The sequence below is a fragment of the Pelodiscus sinensis genome, chromosome 7, assembly GCF_052426305.1.
Source record: "Pelodiscus sinensis isolate ZL-2025 chromosome 7, ASM5242630v1, whole genome shotgun sequence".
Classification (NCBI taxonomy): domain Eukaryota; kingdom Metazoa; phylum Chordata; order Testudines; family Trionychidae; genus Pelodiscus; species Pelodiscus sinensis.
Window position 1 is genome coordinate 65130559 of NC_143058.1, and position 26337 is coordinate 65156895.

At 38.2% G+C, this 26337-nt stretch overlaps 1 protein-coding gene across 2 annotated transcripts in view; it reads right to left on the bottom strand.

Annotated features, from left to right (window-relative positions):
- The window catches only part of AGAP1 (ArfGAP with GTPase domain, ankyrin repeat and PH domain 1), a 496396-nt gene that overhangs the window by 428704 nt on the left and 41355 nt on the right, over window positions 1-26337 (bottom strand). The gene's annotated exons all lie outside the window — the stretch shown is intronic.

The following is a 26337-nucleotide window of genomic DNA, read 5'->3' on the forward strand; positions in this document are numbered from 1 at the left end:
AGATGTACAAGTTGGCATAGTTATTACCTTTTAAACTGCACTTAGCTACTCTATAAATCATATCTGTCTCATTTCCCCCGATCTAAGTAATAATGGCAAAAGTATATAGACTTCACCACTGTCACCCTCAACTCACTGCAGTGTAGTATGCGACTTAATACCTGTTATAGAACTTGAGACAGATTTACAGACGATGCTTTCCTGAGATTGAACAAAGCAGTGTAAAAGCTCGATTCTCCATCGACTAAAGACCATCAAGTTAAAAACAGTCCAACAGCAATCAGTGTAAAACATCAACTAAAATTGGACTGGATGTATTTCTAAACAAGTACTTTTTCACAAAAAAGACTATATTCTAAAGTTGGTGGAGCCATCCCTGAAATCAATGACATGCTGCTTATTTATGACATTCTGCTTATTTATAGGAGTTCTCAGTTTGACTTCAAACTGTCACCCACTCTTCCTTCCCTTAAATTACTGTGCTTCTTTTTCCTACAAGCTACAGATAAAGAACAATCACTTTCCTTAAATCAATCTTCTGATCTATTCTGTTGTGAGGGCCAGGACTTTAACAGGGTTCAAAAAAAAAAAAAGAGCTAGATAAATTCCTGCAGAATAGATCCATCACTGGCTGTTAGGATGGGCAGGGATGGTGTCCATAGCCTGTCAGAAGTTGGGAATGGGTGACAGGGGATGGGGTCACTTGATTCCCTGTTCTATTCCTTCCTTCTGGTGCACCTGGTATGTCTGTTCTTATGTTCTTAAGTTCTCTAGTATTTACTTTATGCTGTTATCATACACAGCATGAACAGTCACTGTAACAATGTGATCAGAACATTGACTGCCCCATCACAGTCATACGCTTGAATGATAGTATCAGTGTACCATGCTCACCTACTAACAATCCCAGCTTCAGCTGTGCAAGGTCTCCTGCTTCTCAGATGGAATCCTGCGCGGGAGCATGATAACTAACTTGCATGCATAACAACACAGAAGTATATACACACATATTCAAACACTTTTTTTGGTAAGAAAAGCTTCAGTCAAGTGAACAATCAGGTATTGTTCACAAAAAGTGAAAACTGAATTGCAAGCATTTCTCCGGACATCAAAAGAGGGAATCAAAAGTCAGAGTGAGTTCAAGAAAATGTACTTAGTCATCCTGTCAGGCTCACTAGTAAATCTGAGTAGACACTTGTTTACCTTGATAAAAAAAGAAAGAGCAGCTTGCCTTATTTCTTCCTTATGTTATTTTTCTGCTTCAAGGTGAAAGCTACACAAATCAAAATCAGTAACCTTCTTCACTGCATGAATATGCAAGACCAAAGGCATGAAACCTCACAAAGCTCTGTCACAAAAGTATTCCTATTTTACAGATAGGAAATCCGAATCTAAGCACTAGGTAATACTGCTTCGCTAGAGTTTGTGATGCCCAATTTCAAATTCCGTATTTTTTGGCCAAGAATAATTTCAAATCAGGATCTGCTTGCACAGTGCAAACAAAAGGACATTGCCACCAGCATTATGAAAAAATGCTGGAGATGGATTGGGCACGTGCTCAGGAAAGATGGAAACTCGGTCACAAAGATTGCTGTTCTCTGGACGCCTGAAGGGAAGCAGAAACGAGGACGATCCAAGACAACATGGTGCTGGATCGCTGAAGTAGAAATGAAGAACATGAATCACACTTGGGGCACTATTGAGAGGCTGGGCAGTGACAGACAGAAGTAGAGGACCTTTGTTGCTGCTCTATATGCCAGTGGGCATAAAGGGCAATGATAATGATGATGATGAAGATGACGACAAATTTCAAATTGCCATTTCTGAAGGCCTATATAGTCAACGTGTTAACAATGCAAAATGTTAGCACGCTACAAACTGGGTCCAATTCATCTCTCTCAGTATAATGCTCTCCTGTTTGTCAGAGGGAAAAGATACTGAAGGGTGGAAAGTGGTGGTATTGCTGTTAACACCTTCCCCATATTTTGAATCTCACAGCCTAAAAAGAGAGTATAAATGTTAAGTTTGCATGTTTTCTGTAAACAGTCTAAGCCTCTTTGTTCACTTATGTTTGGATACTAGGTGAAGTATGAATCCCATCATATTTGAAAGGTCTACTCAGTACTTATGTAAATATATGACCTCTAAGAGCCTTATGAGAGAGTTTAGAACTACTATTCCATCCGTTGCTCACCATATTTTGCCTAGTATTACAGCACATATGGTATGTAAGAATAGAAAACATTTGAGATCATTCCAGTAGCTAAGGACAACAGGGTGACATAAGGATAACAGTGGAAGCTTTAATTCTCCATTTCATTGCTTTTGGCAGACTAAATTATACTTGTTATTTTAACTATTTATTTACTCAGACTGTTTTACTTTAAAATATCAACTAGAAGATGCTTCTAAACATGTTAACAATGAAGTTAGCCAAGATCATTCAGGTTTCCAACAAACAAATGTTTTCTCCTGTGTTTCAAATTAATATTTTAACACAATATAGGACCATGCCTAAGCCCTAAATATCTAGAAACAGTGTACGTTTGTATGTTCACGTAATTACATTCCAAGTTTAATTATACAACTCCAGGATAGCCAGTGGAGTTTAAAATTAAACCTGTATATTGTTCAATGAATGCTTCGGCAGGGCTGAAATAGGTATAAGAAATGTTTCCAGCCGTAGCTAAAATGTCTAAAGACTTGGAATTCATTAGTCTCTTACCATAACACATTTTCAGAATGGTCTTAATCATGCTTGTTTAGAAGGCATCCATCTGAATTTTCAAACTATGCAATATTTTAAACAAATGAAAATGTGAGTAATAGATTTTTTTGAAGTTGGAGACACTGATGTCGAAGAAAAATGTTTGGCATGTTGTATTTGAAAAGCAGGCCTGATTTCTCTTTCAATGGCCAGATGCAAAAAGAAAAACGGATTTGACCATTTCTTCAGAAACCCATAGGACCATTACATGCTGAGTTTAAGGGAAGAAACTGAACATATGCTTATGCTGTGAATTCATTCTCTGGAGAACAGCTGAATTGACTATTTTGTTATGCTCAACTAAAATTTGCCATGTATGCTCACAAGTTAACCTGCTATGTTTCTCAACTATTTTTAAGGAAAAGCAGTCCTTTTCTTTTGATGTTCAAAGAAGAAAAGAATATACTGGATTCTCAGAGAAAGATTTTCAAGGGAAAACAATCTTTGTGCATGAAAATAAAAATCATAACAAAAACCATACTTTGTCAACAGTGTCGACTTCCTTTCCACAAGGGCCATTCTACTTCAAAAGCAATAAACTAATGTGTGTAGGTGTGTAGGGAATGACTGAATACTTCAGCTTCTTCTTTTCTATTACTCCTGGGCAGCTCAAGTCAGAACATTAAGCTGATTAATTAACAGAAAAGGAAGGCAGTATTTATGTGGGTAATTTAGCAACGTGTTTATGTTTAGGAGTTGTGTCTGAATGATATTACATCAAGTAACCAAGTATTTATTTGTTATTCCTAATCTGGTAGCATTTACAAAATACTCATGTCCATCAAACACAGGAAGACAACTCTTTTTTCCCCAGAACTGAAAATCTAAGTAAAATACACATAGTACCATACCACACAGCTAAACACTAAACATGTAACCTATTCAAAGCAGTGTTTGGAACCCGCAGCACCTGTTTATTCCCAAGGTAACAAGTACCAAAAAATGTATGGTTTTTTAAAGCTCACCCACTTTCTCCTCCACCAGGCAACCTATATGACAAACTGCTAACACCCCACCCCACCACTCCCAAACACATGCATAATTACTTCCATCCCCAAATCCAGAAAACCCAGTAGCAGTGAACATAAGAGCGGCCACACTGGGTCAGACCAAAGGTTCATCCAGCCCAGTATCCTGTCTGCCAACAGTGGCCAATGCCAGGTGCTCCAGAAGGAGTGAACCGAACAGGTAATGATCAAGCCATCTCTCTCCTGCCATCGATCTCCACCCTCTGACAAACAGAGGCTAGGGACACCAGTCTTTACCCATCCTGGCTAATAGCATTTATGGACTTAACCTCCATGAATTTATCTAGTTCTATTTTAAACCCTGTTATAGTCCTAGCCTTCATAACCTCCTCAGGCAAGGAGTTCCACAGTTTAACTATGCACTGTATGAAGAAGAACTTCCTTTTATTTGTTTTAAACCTGCTACCCATTAATTTCATTTGGTGGCCCCTAGTTCTTATATTATGGGAACAAGTAACTAACTTTTCCTTATTCACTTTCTCCACACCACTCATTATTTTATAGACCTCTATCCTATCCCCCTTAGTCTCCTCTTTTCCAAGCTGAAAAGTCCTAGTCTCTTTAATCTCTCTTCATATGGGACCCATTCCAAACCCCTCATCATTTTAGTTGCCCTTCTCTGAACCTTTTCTAACGCCAGTATATCTTTTTTGAGATGATACCACATCAGTACACAGTATTCAAGATGTGAGCATACCATGGATTTATATAAGAGCAATAATCCCTTTATCCCATTTTTAATGATTTTTAACATTGTTTGCTTTTTTGACTGCCGCTGCACACTGCGTGGTCGTCTTCAGAGAACTATCCACGATGACTCCAAGATCTCTTTCCTGATTAGTTGTAGCTAAATTAGCCCCCATTATATTATAGGTATAGTTGGTGTTATTTTTTCCAATGCACATTACTTTACATTTATCCATATTAAATTTCATTTGCCATTTTGTTGCCCAGTCACTTAGTTTAGTGAGATCTTTTTTAAGTTCTTCACAGTCTGCTTTGGTCTTAACTACCTTGAGCAGTTTAGTATCATCTGCAAACTTTGCTACCTCACTGTTTACCCCTTTCTCCAATCATTTATGAGTAGGAATAGGATTGGTCCTACAAGTGACCCTTGGGGAACACCACTAGTTACCCCTCTCCATTCTGAAAATTTACCAATATTTACCATAATTTACCATTATTACCAAATAACTGGCCTGAATAAGCCATGCTGGGTGTATCTGCACTGCAGCTGAGAGCATGCCAGCCTTCCTGGGCTGGAGGGGACACGCTCTCAGTTGCAGTGTAGACAGACATAACCTCTCTGCCCAAGAATAGAGCAAAGGGAAAAGGCTGCAGTGTATATACAAGCCAGTGAAACTCACTGAGGTGAGTCTGCATGAGACACTACCTAAAATGCAGGAAAGATGCACTCAAGGAGTTATACTAGGCAGAGTGGGCCGAGCGGAATGAGGCAGAGAATGATTATACAAGCTGATGCAGTTAAAATAATGCCAAGCAGAGATGTTTAGAGGGCACCCAAGACTAGACTAGCAGTCCACTTCACATTAGGAATGTGAAAGATTAACCGGTTGATCGGCTAACCGGAAAGCATCACCCTAAATAGGTAATACTTACCGGTTCCGGTTAACCATAGGGCTTCAGCAGCAGTTACTCCGTTACCTTTTTAACTGACTTTCTACATCCCTGGTTCATATCCCTACATCATCCATTAGAGTGGTACAATTCTGAAGGCATTGTCTCACTGGGGTTGGCTTGTTCTGAACACGATCATGCTCCCACAGGTAAGGGGCTTTTTAAATGCACTTAGAAAGGCAAGCAAAGAGAAAACAGTAATAATGGAACTTACTGATCTGGGGATCACTGAAAGCCAGGTGTCATGAAGAGCAGATGGGCTGAGGTACAACAAACCACAGAGCACAACCATATGCTAATTTACTATTAATTACCAAAGCTTTTCAGAACTGCTACAGTACTACACACTAGGGAAGTCTGTACCAATTAAACACATTCACAAAGGAATATTTTGGAGTAATTAACAATTTATATTAACTTCATTTTTCTTTTTATTCATAATTATCACTAAATAATGTAGCCTGGTAAACATAAGCACACCACTAGCTTAATTTGACCTTTTTCCTGCAAAAATTTCATCGCTAAAAAATGGTTGAAAAATACAGGATGTTGTTCTCTAGCACACAAAGCCCAACTCTTATTGCATGGAAAGGATGGTGGAAGTTCACCTAAATTGAAAAATGAACATTATAGTATCTAACTTACATGAGAACTGTAGAATACCAATTAGAGGCTCCTTGAAACTGGAAGTTTTTGCTTACAGGGCTTTATAAGGCTTGAATTAAAAGAAATCAACTTATGTTAGGCAAGTCAAGTCACATTTCTTATCACTTCTCTCCTACACCTTTAGTAGAAGTGAGTAAAATGCAAATCAAGAGATGAAAATACAAGCTTATTCTACACTACTGCCAGAGCTGCAGAATACAAGCATGCAGTTTCAGCTCAAGAACAAAATGATTTGACCCTGCCAGAGAACCAGCCTTGTTTGGGGCTAGCAATATCCTCCCCAGAGTTAAAGCTAAGATCAAACACATTTTTCAATGCGGTCTCAACCTGGCTACATGCACATACACTGTCTACACATTTTTCAAGTTTCTTCCTATTGACGGTGTGTGCACGCAAACATTATGTCACATACATGCCCATACAAGGAAGCCACCATCTGAAAAACCCTTCATCTATTATGACACTTTGAATTTAAGTCAATGCTAGTGGTCAGTTGTGTTACTAAATATTTTAATTCACAATTATTTCCCTCTATAGACAATCCTTAAAGAGACAAAGAGGAATGAAAGTAGGATAGAATGAACTGCTAAGGAATTTCCTTTCCCCTAACACATAAATCCCATTAGTTGTTAACTAAGTATTTGTCGGTTTGAATAACCATAACAGCAAAGCCCATTTCATAGATCATCTGGAAGGAGCCAAGCGCTCGAGGCTTTGCCCCTGAGATCTCATTACCAGAACCAAGGGCCCCAGCTGACATGAATTATTTACTGCAATCCTGCACTTATGATTATGCACATGCATTAGACACTGAAGGTGCATCTGTGCCCCAGTTTAAACATCCATGTGGAATCAAAGCCCAGTGACTGAATAAAAATGAATGTCATACCACAGACAGGGTAATGGTAGCTAGCTAACTGCTCTAGAATTCACCAAAAGGAGGATAAACAGTGGGTTCTTATTGATAGCAGCCTTTATTTCTGCTCTAGTACACACTAATTCTTCCAATAAAACTGGGAAACGACAAAGTGAAAGCAAACAGTTAATAAAAATAACCATTTCAGGTGTATTAATGCTAGTCACCTCATTTGTAAAAAAGTTCACTGACAATAATGCAATTTTACTCATTCAAAGGTTGTCACCTATTCATAATCACATGTACACAAATCACCAATACATAAAAAAAAATTGCTACATGGGCATGTGTTTGAACAAAAGCACAGCCATCCAGACAAAACGTCCATGTGCATTATCATGCTTATCAGCTTCAGCCTCATCTTCCCCCAAGCGTACGACTAAATAAGGAGATTTAGATGTAAAAAGAAACAGACAAATGCTTAATTTTAAAAAGTCAAGTTCTGATATTAAGTTATGGAAAATCTTGAAACCTTCATTTATGCCTTTACTGTCTCCTAAACTAGCATGACTCCACAGAGGTACTACATTGAGGAATCCCACAGTAAAAGTCTTATCCTCTCCACCCACCTCTGGAATTGCCAAGTAGAAGCTTAGAGCTTTTTTTTAAATGTTAATACTAAAATCACGTCCCCATCTAACAGCTATCTAAATCTCTATTATGCGGTAACAGCAAGGAGAGAGAATTCATGATATTCATGCTGAATACTGTTCCAGCATACCAAGTACATACACTATATAAACACATTCTGAATGATCATCAGCCATGTGATTAAAGCGAGAATAATTCCTGATGTTTTATAAGGCTTGTACAAGGACACCCCAGCACATTCTCTGGATATCAAATCAACAATTTTCAAAATGCGCCAAATTTATTATTTCTATGTCAATATGCATTCAGACCCATCACCTTTCAGCATTAATAATGAGTTATAACTGCCTGTTGGTTTTACTGATAAATGAGGACAAAGACTTGGCTATTCACAGTGCTTCCAGAATGTCATCTTACTGTTTTAGACTCATCAGAACGTATTTTGTCCTACTCTGCTTTTGGTTCATTGCTTCTGGGGAAGAAAGAATATTTAAGCTTGAGATCTTTCCTTAAGCACCTTTTCTTCTCCTTCCCTGAACTTTACTCATTATGGGAGCATTTTATTGCTTTTTAGAAGGTGACAAGTCATTCATCTGCAATTCAACTGAAATATGAAAAGCAATTTTATAAGCTTCCCCACAGTTCACCAGTGTTCTCTCACTCTGGCACACTATATTTAGGACCAAGAGGTCATTTTGACTCCATACCTTTCCTTCAACAGAAAGATATGATGCTCTAATATTTAGAGATGTAAAAATCCTGTTTAGTTAGTTAATTGGTTAAAAGGGGAGTGGGTACCTGGCCTGAGCAGCCCCTGTCCATGGGGGCTGGAACAAGTGATGCTTACCAGTTAACATTTCACATTCCTAATGATAATAGGCAATATTAATGTTCTACTTTTACGAGTTGAGTAATTTTGTAGACTATGGAAGAATGCAACACTTAATCAAAGTTTTATTTTTCAAACCATTGTATGTAAAACTGCCTTTTTCTTTAGCAAGACTAAGTATGAGAAGCTGAAATAGCCAAGTAATAGATTATGGACTGTTCTGATTACATCATACTGGTCCCGAAAACCCCACCCAGTAGGGATTTAGAATCTGGCTATCCTCCTAGATCCATTCAAGTCTTATAAATAACTATATAATTCACAATATTTTAAACACAAACTGATGAGAAATGCACTGATGAGCACACATTGAAAATGTTAATGATTAAAATGTGAACTTGAATCTATACTACTTTTATGAATACCCTAAACAGGGTAAACTGAACTCTTAAAGACCATAGGAGCCAAGTGCTTTACCAACTTTGTTGCTCTGTTTTTAATTAATAGTTTAAAGTTACTAGAAAGTCTCTTTTTGCCTGATCAACTAGAACAAATCTTAGAACTACTTAAAAACATTACTTTCCCCCAGAAACCACACCTACTGTCACTTAAATATAAGAACCCTAAATAAAAAATAAAAAGGACATCAAAATATCATCTAGTCCAGCCTCCTGCACTAAGGCAGGACAAATTAAACCTACATGATCTGACAGGTATTCATCTGTGCTATTCTTAAAAACCTCCAGCGAACAGGATTCCATCACCTGCCTCAGACACCCATTCTAGAGCTTAACTATCCTTAGTGTTGGGAAAGCTTTTTGTATTATCTAAACCTGTATAGCTTTTTTTATTCCCAACCCACCTCGAGACCACTGTTTGTTCATGGTGATAAACATGGTCCTGTTACACATGAATGTTAAATCAAGAGATAATTTTTTTAAGTTCTGCTCTAAGATTATTTTGGAGAAGTTCTCTGGCTGGTGTTTACTCTCAGATCAAACTAGGTGACCAAAATGTCCCACTAAACTATTATCCATTTCTTAGATTGGTGTAACCAATTTTTCAACAGGCCTTTTTCCCCCAAAGATATTTATCAGTCATCAAACCCCAGCAATATCTTATGCCCAACTACCAGAAAGATTCAGAAAACAATTCAGTTTTGATTTTATGAATTATACATTTGTATTTATATTTAAAATGTAAATACCCACTGATCAAACTTCACTATAAATTTTACATATTTAGAATTAGCCTTTAAAATACAGGTCTTCCTGCTCTTCCGATTTCATTTGTAACCAAACTCAAGAAGGCAAATGATAGGACTATATAAAATGTTGCGTAACAATTAGTTTCTCATTTGGGATTTCCTTCACATGCTAAATACTGTAAGTAAAAAAGGATTCAAGTCAAGTATCAGATTTACGCAATTTTACTAAATGTATTTAACGAGAAAGTCAACCTATATTTGAAGACAACAATAGGAGGCACAGAAGAAAGCCTTTATTAAAAAAAAGGCAAAGCCAAAAAATGGAAAGCTGAAAGGGAAAGCCCCTTCCAGCTTCAGACAATCAGGTAACCTCTTAACAAGTTAGTCAGTGGGCAGACTAACTCAATTCCTCACTTAAGAGTTTCTCATACAGTCTTCTGAGACAACTTGGAGGCAAGATACAGAAATAGGATGACCACTGGCTGTATCATTTGCTCTAACAGCTTCCAAGAAACAAGGTAGGTAAAAATATCTTTTATTAGACCAGCTACTATTGGTGGACGATACAAACTTTGGAGCTTCACAGAGCTACTTCTTCAGGTCTGCGGAAGTAACCAGGGAGCCTAAGCTCAATATAAATTGGGACACATTGTTCCCAGGCCATTATCTTGCACTCCCTCCAATATTTTTGTTTCAATAGGTACAATAGGTGGAGGACTCAAATACAGAACTGGAAGGAACATCAACAGATCATCTGGCTGAGTCCCCTAGATGCAGGCACAATTTAGTATTATCTAAACCATCCCCGACAAGTATTTACCATTCTTTTAAAACCTCCAATAGTCTCCAAGACATTCCTCAACCTCCCTCAGCTAAAAGTTAGGAAGATGAACCTCATATTTAACCGAAACCTCCCTTGCTGAAATGTAAGCCCTATTACTTCTTGTCCAGCCTTCAGTGAAGAAGAAGAACTTCTCACCCTCTTCATAGCAACCTTTTAAGTACCTGAAGTGGGGATGTTAGCTAGCAATTAATTTACTAGTCAAGTAGTTGATTGAACTACCATCCACTATTCAACTAGTCGATAGGCACTTTCGTGTTTCGCCTTTGAAATGTACAAAAGCCTCAATGGGGACTCTTGTGCATTTCAAAGTTGGAATGATGCATGGAGCCCAAGATGCACAAGAGCCCCCCCTGAGGACTCTTGTACATTTCAAAGCTGGCACACCACACAGAGCCCAGGAACAACTGAGCAGTCCCCGGCTGATCCCAGGCTCCAAGCCGCTTTGAATTGCCTGCAGAACTCAGGCTCAGCTGGGGAGTCCCCAGCTGATCCTGGGCGTCACCCGGCATTTCAAAGCAGCAGCGCCACCCTGAACCCCAGGCTTTGCGCAGCATTTCGAAACAGCTTGGAGCCTGGGATCAGCTGGGGACTTCCCAGCTGGCCCTGGGCTCCATGCGTCGTTGCAACTTTGAAATGCACAAGAGTCCACACTAGTGCTGCCCCTTCTTAAACATTGCTGTGGTGTTTCAAAGTGGAGGCTCCAGGCAGCTCTAAAGCTTTGAAGCACCCCCACTCCTTCCTTGCTGCCTCCATCTGATAGAGGCAGTGGGGCGGGGGGGGGGGGGGGAGGTACCAGTTGACTATCCTGTCGACTATCTGATAAACAGTTGCTTATCGGATACTCAACTAGTCCTTATCATCCCTAACCTGAAGACCATTACAATACCCGTCCTTCCCCCTCCCCCCCCCCCACTCTTCTCCAGATTACACAACCCCCTTTTTTGGATCATTCCTCATAGGTCATGTTTTCTAGATCTTTAATGATTTCTGGACTTGCCCAATTCATCCACCATCTTTCCCAGATGATAGTGCCCAGAACTGGCCACAATACTCCATTTCAAGCCATATCAGTGCTGAGTTAAAGAATTACTTCTTGTGGCCTTGCTTACAACACTCCCACTAATATATATCTCAGAATAAGATTTGCCTTTTTTGGTTTTTGGCAACAGTATCACACTAGCAATTCATATTTAGCTGTGAATTTGGGATTGAGACCCAACATGCAGTTCTACTTCCTAAGCAGTCATTTCCTCTTCTGTATGCATTCAATTGATTGTTTCTTCCTAAATGGAGTATTTCGCATTTGTCCTTATCTCATCCTATTTGCCAAGATCATTTTGATTTAGAATCACATCCGCCAAAGCCCTTGCAACGTTCCAAGTTTGGTTATCTGCTAACTTTCAGTATGCTCTATATGCCATTATCCAAATCATTTATGCAGTCGCTGGATTTAGGACAGATCTCTGAGGGAACCATATGATACAGCCTTCCAGTTTGACTGAACCACAGAACTATTCTGAGTATAGTTTTCCAATCAGTTGTGTCCCCCCTTATACTAGGTTCATCTATTCTATAGTTCGCTAGATTGCTCATGAAGTCATGGGAGATAGAAATAAAAGCCATATCTACTGCTTTCCTGATATGCACAAGGTCCATTACCCCGTGAGAGGATATTTAGCTTGGTTTCACATTTATTCTTGACAAATCAATGTTGTCTGCTACTTACCACATTATCATATATCCTAAGTGCTTACAAACTAATTGTTTAATTTGTTCCATTATCTTTCAGGGTACCAAAGTTAAACTGACTGGTCTGTAATTCTGTGGGCTGCCCTTCTTTCCCTTTTAATAGGCGGTACTTGTTGCCACAAAATAATTGTCCCATGAGGCAAAAGTCTTAATAAAAATTGTAAAATGTCATACTTCGAGATTGATATGTCAATTACATAGGATACAAAACAGAGGATACAAAATGTAAAGGGTTAAAGCAAACAATTAACTAACTGATGGGAATTAGAAACTTTCTGGGGACACACAACATAACCGCAACTTCCTTTGGAGCATCTATTACTGATACTGTCAGATACAAGACAGCTGATAAGAAGGATCTCTGAGCTACTAAACAATTCCTATGTTAAGTCACCACTGTCTTTCTTCTATTTAAATCTTGACATTTGTTCCCATAAACTGCATCCAACTTCACTGAATGAAGCCTGAAAAGCAGACAGTGAAATAGCAGCCAAAATAGAAAGTAAAGGGCACTCCAAGAAAAATAATTTTGCTGTTACAATTATCTATAAAAACAACTTCAATATGGCCTTAAAAAAAATGTATGGGGCGGGGGAACAGTGTCAGGAAAGCAGCCTCGTGCAAACAGATGAGTAATTTGCTCCAGTAAAGTGTGATGTTTTTCATTCATATGTAATTTCAATTAAATTTATATGGAGTGAATATCAACCATGATTTTACATTTCAATGTTGTATCATCATTTCATTGTTTTATTTTACCCACGTAAGAACTGACCATTTTAGACTTGCTCACATATCTCACTACCTCCATCTACTGTTAACAGTTGTAAAATCTGTTTAAACAAAATCTCATTTTATTCTTTATTATATTTTAAAATCTGAATCTTAAAACAATTGTGTTACTCTATGTACAAACTCTTAAACATCGTAAAGTAGGTTTGTATATATTCAGCAGTGCTAAGGACAAGTGAAAAAAGGAATTGCATTAATCCAACTACACATCCAAAAAGAAATACAGAACAAATGTGATCCAACTATTTAACATTTAATGCTTACTGTTTTCTATACTATTGAAATTAGCCCCATAGTTTGCTGCAAACTCACATTTGCTGACTGCCTACCATTACAAAATGCAAATGAACTATAGAAGTTACAGCAATTTAAACACCAAGCCTGACAATTTTGAACATTTTTATTTCATGCTGAATTTAACTACCCCATCAGTGCACCAGCAGTCTGACCACCCTACTTACTTGGTCACAGATCAGAGTGTAAACACATCCCAGTTAAGTAATACAACCAGCAAACAAATGTTTCAGTACTTTAGACTGCCGAATAGGGATGTTAAATTTAGATTAATCAAATAGTCGATAGAAATGCCATTGACTACTCGGTTAGTTAATTAGTCTATAAAGGCACTTCCACCTTTAAACTGCAGCAAGTGCCCTGCCAGCTCCTCATAGACTCATAGACTTTAAGGTCAGAAGGGACCATTATGATCATCTAGTCTGACCCCCTGCACAGTGCAGGCCACAAAATCCCACCCACCCCTCCTAGAATAATCCTCTCACCTATATCTCAGATATTGAAGCCTTCAAATACTTTGAAGACCCCAAGATGCAGACTCTCCTCTAGCTGTGATCTGTACCCCATGCTACAGAGGAAGGCGAAAAACCTCCAGGGCCTCTGCCAATCTACCCTGGAGGAAAATTCCTTCCTGACCCCAAATATGGCGATCAGCTAAACCCTGAGCATGTGGGCAAGACTCATCAGCCAGACACCCAGAAAGTTCTCTATAGTAACTCCTATCATCCCTCCATTGACCTATTTCCCACTGATAATGAATGGTCAATTAGTTACCAAGATCATGTTATCTCAAACCATCCCCTTCATAAACCCATCTAGTTTAATCTTGAAACCAGATAGATCTTTTGCTCTACTACATCCCTTGGAAGGCCGTTCCAGAACTTCACTCCTCTAATGGTTAGAAACCTTCGTCTAATCTCAAGTCTAAACTTCCTACTAGCCAGCTTATATCCATTTGTTCTTGTGTCCACATTGGTATTAAACTTAAATAATTCCACTCCCTCCCTGGTATTTATCCCTCTAATATATTTAAAAAGTGCTATCATGTCCCCCCTCAGCCTTCTTTTGGTTAAAGTAAACAAGCCAAGCTCCTTGAGTCTCCTTTCATAAGACAGGTTTTCCATTCCTTGGATCATTCTAGTGGCCCTTTTTTGTTCCTGTTCCAGTTTGAATTCATCCTTCTTAAACATGGGAGACCAGAACTGCACACAGTATTCCAAATGGGGTCTCACCAATGCCTTGTATAATGGCACTAACACCTCCTTATCTCTACTGGAAATACCTCGTCTAATACATCCCAAGATCGTATTAGCCTTTTTCACGGCCATGTCACAATGGCGGCTCATAGTCATTCTATAATCAACCAGGACTCCAAGGTCCTTCTCCTCCTCCGTTACTTCCAACTGATGTGTCCCCAGCTTATAACTAAAATTCTTGTTATTAATCCCTAAATGCATAACCTTACACTTCTCACTATTAAATTTCATCTTATTGCTATCACTCCAATTTACAAGATCATCCAGATCTTCCTGTATGATATCCCGATCCTTTTCTGAATTGGCAATAGCTCCCAACTTTGTGTCATCTGCAAATTTTATCAGGACACTTCCACTTTTGGTGCCAAGATCAGCAATAAAAAGATTAAATAAAATTGGCCCCAAAACTGATCCCTGAGGAACTCCGCTAGTAACCTTCCTCCAACCTGACAGTTCACCTTTCAGTATGACCTGCTGTAGTCTCCCTTTTAACCAGTTGCTTATCCACCTCTCAACTTTCATATTAATCCCTATCTTTTCCAATTTAACCAATAATTCCCCATGTGGTACTGTATCAAATGCCTTACTAAAGTCGAGGTAGATTAGATCCACTGCATTTCCTTTATCTAAAAAATCTGTTACTTTCTCAAAAAAGGAGATCAGGTTGGTTTGGCACGATCTATCTTTTGCAAAACCATGTTGTAATTTGTCCCAATTGCCATTAGCCTCAATGTCTCTAACTACTTTCTCCTTCAAAATTTTTTCCAGGATCTTACATACTACAGATGTCAAACTAACAGGCCTATAGTTACCCGGGTCGCTTTTTTTCCCTTTCTTAAAAATCTGAACTATATTAGCAATTCTCCAGTCAAATGGTACAACCCCTGAGTTTAGAGATTTATTTAAAAATTTTGCTAATGGACTTGCAAGTTCATATGCCAGTTCCTTTAATATTCTTGGATGAAGACCATCTGGGCCCCCCGATTTACTCCCATTAAGCTGTTCAAGTTTGGCTTTCACCTCGGATATGGTAATATCTACCTCCTTATCCTCAGTCCCATTTGTTAACTTACCATTATCCCTAAGATCTTCATTAGCCTCATTAAAGACTGAAGCTCCTGCTACAGTTCAAAAGAGGAAGCCTCGCAGGGAGCACAGGGCCAGCAGGAACTCCCACTGGCCTGGTGCTCCCTGCAGCGCCTAAGCCTTTGAAATGTACAAGAGCCTCAGTGGGGCTCTTGCCCATTTCAAAAGCAGAATTGCAACAGAAGCGGAGATTGCATCAGTTCCCACTCGTGCCATTTTCCGCTGTGCCTCTACCTTCCCTGCCCCCGGTGGAGACTGTGCTGGGGGGAACCCAGCTGTAAGCCAGTTCCCCCCCAGCTCCTGCTCCCCCTTCTTGCAGCAAGGGGGAGGAAGCAACTAGTTGCATCACTAGTCAACTGTCCGATAAGTGTTTGCTTATTGGATAGTTGACTAATCACTTACATCCCCACTGCTTATATGAGTTTCAATAGATAAAATCTAGATTACAATTTTAGTTCCAGGAATATTCCATATCAAACATACAAGTATAGTTAATTTTAATATGATCCTTATACCATGACTAAGCGAATGGACACATTCACATTTAAAACCTTTCATTTTAACTTCAGAAACACAAGAGTAAACATTATTAGGTCCTAAGAGGCAATGCCTAAAATTCCAAGGCACAGTTATATGTCCCAGATTAGGGAACGTCTTTAGCAGGAAATTCCTAAATCCAGTGTAGTGCGTCAGATACATTTTTAATCTCTTTGCTCTTGCGATTTGTTCCGTAATACTATTACCTTTAGTCTATAAACTCTGTAAAGTGAATTTCCAGCCTTCAACCAGGGAGCTATTGTGATTGTTTCTTCTGCTCTCAGGTGCAGACTGTATACAAACATTTTAGGAAGGCAGACCAGCCTTTACATCTTCCATTTTAGTTCTTACAGAATTATAAATCTACAATATTCCATTTTGTCCCCCACAAGGTAGAAGATATGGCACAGTTTTTTTCAAAACCAGTTATAGCACGTATCTGCCAGAAAGAGCCATTTTTATCATCTGATTCCCTGAGCTTAAGGCAAGTTTGTCCTTTTGGGGGCCAACTTCAAAATGAAATGTTTTTCTATTATATATCTGACCATTTTAATAATTCTGTTCCAAAAGGAATGCAACCCAAGGCAAAGCAGAATTGTATGTTGTATATTTCCCTTTTGCTTACACTTCCTCCAGCATGGATTTCATTTTCTCCCTTTCATTCCAAGTTGGAGAGATGCAATAAAACCATACATGAAATACTGCTTCTAACATACTCTGATTCATCTGGTTGTTGTTCAGGTTCAATTTCTACTATTATGTTTTCAAAACATTTTTCTTGTTCCTTTTAAAAAAAAAAAAAAAGAGTTCTCATGTAACTATGAATTGGATAACATCAGCAATTTTCTAGTTTTATTATTGTTACAATTATTTCCTTATTTTCTAGGTTTGCCCATACTTTGAATATATCTGTGAAAAATCATATCAGATCTTTTATTTTGCTTGGGCTTTTTGATTATTCTTTTCAATTCCCCCGAGTAAGAATTACCCATTTCAGCTACCAGGTAATTAATGACTACATTTACAAACTCAATCCCTTATCCTTAATACTGTTGACATAAAGGAATAGTATTTATTTATTTTTTAAATTAACCCAAGGGAGTAAACTAGGCGTTCAATGCATCTTAACATTAAGAGTGGAGTGTATCATGATGTAGTGTATTTACATTGAAAATAGATATGAGCCTGCTGCGCTGGGAGGGTCTGAGCCCCACTGCCCAGGGCTTGGGTTGCGAAGCTTGGGCCCCAGAAGTTTAACACCAGCCCTGGCAACTCCATTAAGCTAGAGTCATAACCCATTTTGATGTCTTTGCCCATAGTTTGAGAACCACTGTCCTAATTTATATGAACCCTGAGAAAGGGAGGTTTGGTGGGATATTAAATGCTTCTTACTTGGCTCATCCCCAGAATTGTTACTGCTCCTAAGGGTTGTAGAGTAACATCAGTTGGCACTTGTATATACAAAACATATGTGAAGATCATAAACACTGGCTGAGTCAACTATTGAAGTAAACACTGCACTTTAATACAAAAACATCCTCCTGAAATGCTGATCTGTTTATTCCTCCTTCAAAGGTCAAAGTCAAGCTGCAATACATTCCAAACAATTCTCACTGGGCTGGAATAATCACATTTTAAGTATCAATTGTAGAATTTCTATATTACTGTTATAAATCCTTGTATGTTGAAAACTTTCAATGCTGTGGATGCATACAATTAGTTCACTTAATTATTCTAGATTCTTTTCATAATATAAGGTAAGATATACACTTTTTGCCATCTATTTACTGTTTCACAGAATTTAATGAAAGATAATTGCTCATTTCACTTCTAATTAGTGGTATTCTACAGTACTGGGCAAATGAATGAGAACTAGAAAAATTCATGTTCCAAATATTGTAGGGATATACAAAGTATCAGTTTTCAAGATTTTGAATGTTAAAAGTTATGTCTAGTAGAATTTGGGGTTCTATTTGCTGTATCTTTAACCAATCATTTCAGTTTTAGTTATGAATTATTGCTTCTGACAGCATCTTTTAATAATTATGTATTTTTACTCTTCTTCCTGCTTTTCCATATCTGTTATGTGAGAATGGATAAATGTGGCTTTAAGTTCTATCAGTGAGTTCCTGCACACAAATGCATGTGTAGGAGCAAATGCTCTAAAATAATCATAATTACCACTACCTATTTCAGGAACTACCACATTTTAATTGAAGTTGATGTCTAAATCCTATTACTAATGCATATGATTTAAAGAAAATGAAGGTTTCTTTCAAGAGGCAAAGCAAAACTTTCAGCTACTCTTCAATATGCATCCACTATACTTAGATCTAGTCACACAGTTCTCTCGCTACCACAATTACATCTGCTTTTTAAAACACTATGCAGCACCCTTTAAAGACACTACTGAAAGCGGTTTCTTTATGCTACCAGTTAAATCTTAATATTTGACAGTACTAATATGTGACAAACTCATGCAAAACTGAAGCAGCAGTGAAGCTGAGTGCCACAAATAATGAGTGAAGTTGAAAAGAGTCATGAGAAAGCAAATATATCAATGAATCATGCACTAATTCATGAGAAGTATTCATCTCACAATTATCTCAAGATGAAGCTCTCATCCGGAAGATAGCTAATGTGCCCACACTTCTCTTGACAGAAAGGAGACCCTTTATTTCTCAGTCTTAATTCTAGATGTAGAGATTTTGCTGAGCCTATTGAAGAATCTGCCGTCAGAATAGTGCCACTGTAAAACACCTTACCTGTTATTTACACATAGTAGATAGTAATCTGTACCTTCATTCCATTGAATCGAGCACACATATCAATAACCAGAAGGGGGCAGCATTTTAAAGACTATGTGGAAATGGCTTACTGCATTGGCAAAATGAACTAAAATGCCTTCATGGATTGAATAAATTGACACTACTCTAATCCTTACCTGAGGTACTTGTTTTTAAATTTGCTATTGAGAGCTGTTCCATTTACTCTCTTTCAGGATGTAGATAAAATTGCAGCACCATAATCATCTTGTTCAGTTCACACCAACGTTTAATAGCAAGCACACTGGAAGAATAGGGAAAGCCAAATCACAGAAGAAAAAACACAATTTTGTTTTCTGACCTGCACAGAGACTACATGTTCTCAATGCTTAGCTACAGGCCAGTACTGCACAAGCATTAGTCTCCTTTTTCTTACAATATATAAATCCCAACAGCATGAAATGAAAGTGTACCAATTCAGTTGCCAAAGCTTAAGCAGAGCGAGATCTTTCCTTCAGAGAGTATTACAAATGTCATTTTCCACCTTTTAAAGTATGTCTATTCACAATATGGTATTTAGCCAAACATGTATGAACACAGTTGCATAATAGATCTATGAAAACTGACAGATTAAGATGTAAGAAAAACTCTTAAAAACCCTACTGAGAAATCTCCATCTCCTGAAAAATACATAACTAATCAGAAACTAAATTAGATGCTCTAAATTACAGCAACAGGAAAAAAGGACCAAACGTTAAGTTGGAACAGCTCTGGTTCCATCCTCCACAAGACGATGCGCAAAATAAATCTGTGTGAATAGGCTGCTACCATAATAATGCCCCTGGAGAGACAAACAGAAGAATTCCCTATAGCAGCAAGAAAATTTGATCTGATTTTAGAATGCACAGCAGTTTAATTGGATCACAGAGGACAGATGAAAAAGCCACATAATACTGGAAAAGTATGTCTACCGAGTTATTCAGTGCTCACTGAGAAGGAAGAACCTAAAAAGTAACCATCTCTTGCCAGACACTTTAGAGTTTAATCTGAACTAAGTTAAACTTCAATAAAAGATATATTTTGAGCTGTGCAAACTGATGTTTTTAGCATTGATTGAATAAAGAAATGGACACTAATCCTGACCTGAGGTACTTGTTTTAAAATTTGCATGAATATTCTGAATAGCGTTAGTTAAAAACAATGCAGCTTGCACATCTCAAAATATGCTTAACTGCATTTAGATAAGCCTTTATAGAGGCATTTTACTCATGAGAAAAGCCATAAAATGTTCCCCTTTTAACATTTTTATAGAAGTAGGGAACAAGTTGGAGTTAGCCAGAACTATCAGGAAAAGTTAGCTAGACTTGTCAAATCCTAATAGAGTTTGCTTTCACACTGAAATACGTGTTCATCATTTTTTTAACTGTATCCTTTGGTATATATGGTTGTGACAATTTTCTTCCACTATTTGATCTGAGGAAGTGGGTCTGGCCCACGAAAGCTCATCATCTAATAAACCATCTTGTTAGTCTTTAAAGTGCTACATAGTCCTATATTTTGTTTCAACTGAAATAGTTGTGAGAGGAAATATTAAACACATCGAATGCTACACCTCTTTATGCATTACATAGTTTGAGGAATCTTCCACCTACCTGGAATAAGACTGGGTCCAACTCTGGTAAAAATAATATTTTACAATCTCTTAATTCATGTAAAGTTTTAGTGTATTAAAGTGAGTATTTTTTACCTAAAAAGAACTCTTAGAAATATTTTAGTCTGGAAAGGTGGTGGTAATACATGCCACTTTGGCCTCTTCTGTGCTAACAAGAGATTTCTTGAGGGATCTGAATAACAATCCCCATTGTACTTTCTACATACCCCAGGATGTACTTCATGGGTCTCATCGATGAATCAAAACACTAATGAATGTGGAGAAACTGAAGTCCAGAGAAGAGCAACAAAAATGATTAAAGGTCTAGAAAACACGACCTATGAGAGAAGACTAAAAGAATTGAGCTTCTTTAGTTTAGAAAAGAGAAGAATGAAAGGGGACACGATAGCAATTTTCAAGTATCTAAAAGGGTGTTATAATGAGGAGGATGTAGCGGTCTCAGTGATGTTTCCTTTTTTAAAAAGCTATTCTTCAACATTTATAGTTCTGGAAAATAACTAAATTCCCATTTTGCAGGTTAATAATTGAAAATTACATTTTAATAACTAGCTTAAGTATGTACTCAAAAGACAGTCTAGCAAGATCCCCTTCACTCACCAACATTCTGTAGTACAGATTAGTCCTATCAGATACTAGGGATGTTAGCTACCGTGTAACCGAATAGTTGTGCGACCGCATTAAACTTTAGCGGTTGCACAACTATTCAATAGTCCTTAGGGGTGGGGCTGGCAGCCAGTATGTTATTGGCCCCACTCCCGGGGAGCCCCCTGCCATCCCATGCCGCTGCTTCCGTATCAAAGGCAGCAGCATGGGGTGCCAGGTGTCAGCTGATCCATGAAGGGAACCAGTTTAAAAATCAGCTCAGAACCCTGCGGACAGGGGCTGTGCTGCAGAACAGCCTCTGTCCTTAGATGACCCTGGCTCGCTGCAGACAGAAGCTGCCCCATGGGATGCGAAGAAGCCTCTGTCCGCAGGAAGCCTAGACCCCTGCGGACAGAAACTACTTCTTCGTTGCAGCCTCCCCTGCCCGCACCCACTCCCCTCGCACTGCTGCCTCAGATTCACTGGTCAGGTCTCTCAGAGTGCAAGACTAGAATGGTTCAACATGTACAGTAATTCCTCATTTATCACTATAGATGTTTTTCTGAAAATGTTCGTGCTAAGTGAAAACATGCTATGCGGGGTCAATTTTCCCATTAAAAAATAATGGAAAAGGTGGGGGTTGCGTTCAGGTGGAGGTGGCAAAGTCAATTTTTTTTTTTGGTGCTGGGTCGTCAATGTCAACATTAGATATCTAGCAACACAAGTCGCCACCGTTTGTTAAAACACAAAGATAAACACGTGAGTGAGCGGAGGAACGCTGTGACCACGTGTATTCATCCGCTCATGCGTATTACCACCGTTTTCACCAACTTATACCGCCGCGCGAAGCAGTCCACCACTTGATTATTTTAGTGTTATTTCGGGGATGGTCGTACTATTCGAAAAACCTTCCAAAAAAATAACGCTATAGTGAAAATGTGTTAAGGAGGCATGTGTTAAACGCGTAATTACTGTATTGTGATTCTAGTCTAAGGATCTCAGTTTTCTTTGGGAGTGTGGGGGGAAGAGGGCTGATTCATAGTTCTTGGGTATGAGGTTGGCAGTACTGCATTCCCACCGCTCCTATTCCAGTACTCAACCACCTAAAGCACAGGCTGTCAAGTCAAACACCACAGTGTTAACTACCTCTTCGACTGGACTGAAGCCAAACTTTCAGTTTTAGCACAGTACTGAAAGGCTAGCATATTAGGACACTGTTCCCTGCAACTGCCTCTGAACCATGATTACATAGTTAACTTCCACTGAAACATGAAGCCTATTTCCTAATCAAATCCTAAAATAAGCAAGTCTTTTTCATGCTTGTATGCTTTCTTCCTACCACATGCCTTACCCACCATCAAAACATTTTCTACTCAAGAATAATTTTGATCACAGCATCAGTACAAGATCTGAAAACTAAACCAACCAACCAAAGCAGAATATTTTGGAAAAATCCAAGCAAAAACTGTTTAAAATGTAAAGAAAGCAATTAGTGCCCCACTCCAAATAAGAGAAAGACTGAATTTTCAGTGTACTGTGATTATTTATAAATGACTGTTACTCTGATAAAAATTATGGTGTTACGTTTTCTATATGCTCAAGCTTTTCAGCACCACTTAAACAGTACCCTTAATAAAAGTGCTGTATTCCCAAAGATATCCCAAAGAGAATGCAATGCACGTAAGAGTATATGCTGTTTACGTTTTAGTTTGTTTTAGCAACAACAAAATATTAAACGAATTAATATTGTTAAATAATATCAGTACAGTCCAATTAGCTCAAGCTTTCTAGAAAACCAGCTCAAAGTTTTCTTCCTTAATTTCTTTAGGTGACAGCTAATTTCCATATAAATGTTTTTGAACAATTCACAAGTGTTCTGCCACTGTTCTGACACATCCCTCAGATTTTACTTATTCAGCAAAGATTAATCATGCTAGCAGTTTGCATTTTAAGGTAATTTTATCCTTTGCTGTGCCAATTTTCTCTGCCTCATGAAAGCAAAGACTAAACTATGTAATGTCTAAAAGTTTCTGGAGAGTTTTAAGGTTACAATCATAAAATGCAATTTGATTTTTGTCTTCAGTTAACGCTTATTGCAGGATTCTCAGCATCTTCTGCAGTAAGGAGCATGTCCTCTCATGAACTTTCACCTAACCCCACTGTGGCAGCTTTTACAATTGCCCACATGTACAATATAAAGAGTTATTTATCCTTAATTGTCTTAAAATGACCTTTTGGCAAATGAAGTGCACCACCAGCCACTTGGCTGACCTTGTACCATATGTGGTCCAATTATGTACACATAGACCTAAGGTCATGATTTGCTATCAACAGCTCCTCAGGGAATTGTTATGAACAGTAGTGAGTTTAGTAATACAGCATTTTTTGTTTTATTTAATAGATAGCTTACAAGAACTTAGAATAATGTCATACACACACACAGTGCAAAAAAAATCGTTTAGTATTTAAAACTGCTGAATTCAGATTCATCATTCCTATTCAGCCTGGAGAATTTATCTATGCTAGTTATGAGAATGCAAATTCATTTGCCAAACTAAACTAAAATTCCAAGTTAGAATGCCAAATACCCTTCAGATTATAAAGAATAGCTGGACATGCTTACATAAAAGTTGCCTCTTACTATCAAGAGGCCTTTTGGCAGTGCATCACCTAATAAACCATCTCATTAGTCTTTAAAGTGCTACATAGTCCTGTTTTTTGTTCCAGCTACACCAGACTAACATGGCTACATTTCTATCACAAATTTAAAATCAGTAATTCCTGATAATAACCTCCTCCTACCTATATACCTTCTAGTGTATCATTAAATTTCATACTTCTAAGTTAATATCATTAGATATCCTTACAGTACCTGTGGCATGAGGCTAGCATGAACATTAGTCATTGAACTCCTATATTTATTGTTTGGAATAATTAAATCACAACTGGGTCACTAAATACTGAGTTTCTGCCAAGGTCAGCCAAATCTTCCTGTTTGTGTGCACTTCCTTTCACCTCGCTTGTGACCACACTCCAGCCTCAAAGACACATTTTTTGAAATATCTTCTAAGGTGAAAATCTAAGGTGCAAATAAGTTTACTTGAAATAGCCCACATATTTCAACATAGCAAATATATTTCTTTCCCGATGCCTAAATTTTTCAATAAGGAAGCAATTGCAGTAATACAACTCTGGAATTTTCAATAAAACCACTTGTTACTTTCATTACAAATACTTCACACCTTTATTTGAGCAGCATGACACAGTAAGCAAGATTTTACACTGCCTCATCACATCTCCATTCAGGTTCAATACTCAAATGATTCTATCCCACTTCAGTTTCCTAGGACCTAGGTTTTAAAAAAGTCTTAGATGCATGTAGTTCCAAAGCATTCTGATCTCACTTAGACTCGCATAAAACAGATCTGGGGAAAAAAACTGAGTTTTCCTTCCAGTGAAACTGAACCCTAACTGCTGGCTATTTCCTAGGTACAGATGCCTGATAGAGGGTTATTATGTTTTCTCATTTTAATATCTTGCCACTGGAAACATCATTTAAAGCCCAAGATTTACCAGCTACCAACACAGAGCTGGTAGAACACTTCTGTTGAAATCCAGTTTTAGTACTAAAATGAATTGCTCCACTTCAATATTCATCTTTTCCATGTAAAGGCTATCAATCCTAAATGATAAAGCAAATAGTTTATTCATTTCTACAATTGGAAACAGACTGCTGGGTTTTAGTCTTTAATGAAAGATATATTTGGGAAGTTTGTGGATTTTAAGTGCATTTGGGTAGAGAAATAACTATTATAGGAATGAAGCTATGGTAACAAAAAATAACGGCTATATAACCCATTTCAGAACAAATACTATTGTATTTAAATAGGGTAAGTGACCAAGAAAATTATGAGCCTGTCAGTTTGACATAGATCCTCAGCAAGAAAACAGTGTAGCTGATATGTGACTGGATTAACAAAGAATTAAAATGAAGATAATGTAAATCATGCAGACCAGCACGGTTTATAGAAAACAGAACTTGTCATATTACCCTGACTTTTTACATGAGATTACAAACTTAGTTGATAAAGGTAACAGTGTTGATATAATACACTTAGACTTCTAAAGCTATTTCCTTTGGCACCAGATGAATTGTAATTAAAAATAAAATGTTGCATACATTAAATGGATTAAAACTGGCTAACTGATCATCTCAAAATCAAATGTGTGTGCTTCTACTGGGGTGCTACAGGTGTCAATTCCTGGCCCTACACTTTTATCCATAACCTGGAAGAAAACAAAATAATTGAGAAAGTTTGCACGACAAAAACTGGGGAAGTGGTAAATAACAAAGGGGACAGGTAGCTGACACAGAGCAATCTGGATCTCTTGGTAAACTGCACAAGCAAACAACATGCATGTTGGTTTGGCTCAACGTGAACTTATCCATCTCAGAACAAAGGCTATGTCTACACTCGCGGCTTCTTGCGCAAGTAATATGCAAATGAGGCTAAGCGTGGACTATCGCCGAGCCTCATTTGCATACCTAGTGAGCCACCATTTTTTTCAGAAGAGGCTCTTGCACAAGAAGGAGCATCTACACTGCCCCTTCTTGCGCAAGGAAAACCCTCTTGTGCAACGCCGTTCTTCCTGAAAAGTAATAGGTGTAACGGCATTGCACAAGAGGGGTTTTTTTGCACAAGAAGGGGCAGTGCAGACGCTCCTTCTTGTGCAAGAGCCTCTTCTGAAAAAAATGGTGGCTCATTAGGTATGCAAATGAGACTCAGCGATAGTCCATGCTTAGCCTCATTTGCATATTACTTGCGCAAGAAGCCGCGAGTGTAGACATAGCCAAAGAGTGCAAGCCACACTTAGATGAGCGAGTATCCTAGGAAGCAGTGACTCCAAAAGAAGAGCTCCGGCTTCAGCCTCGCTACAAGCAGTTTTAGTACTAAAACTAAACTACTTTAGGGGCAAGGCAGTGAGGCTCCGACACATTCAGCCTGTAGTACCCCCTCCTTGGGGCATGTAGTAATTTTAGTTGTCAGAAGGCGCTTTGAGGGAATGAAGTTTGAACGTCCCTGCCTTACTGTAATAGACACAAGGAGCTCAATCTGC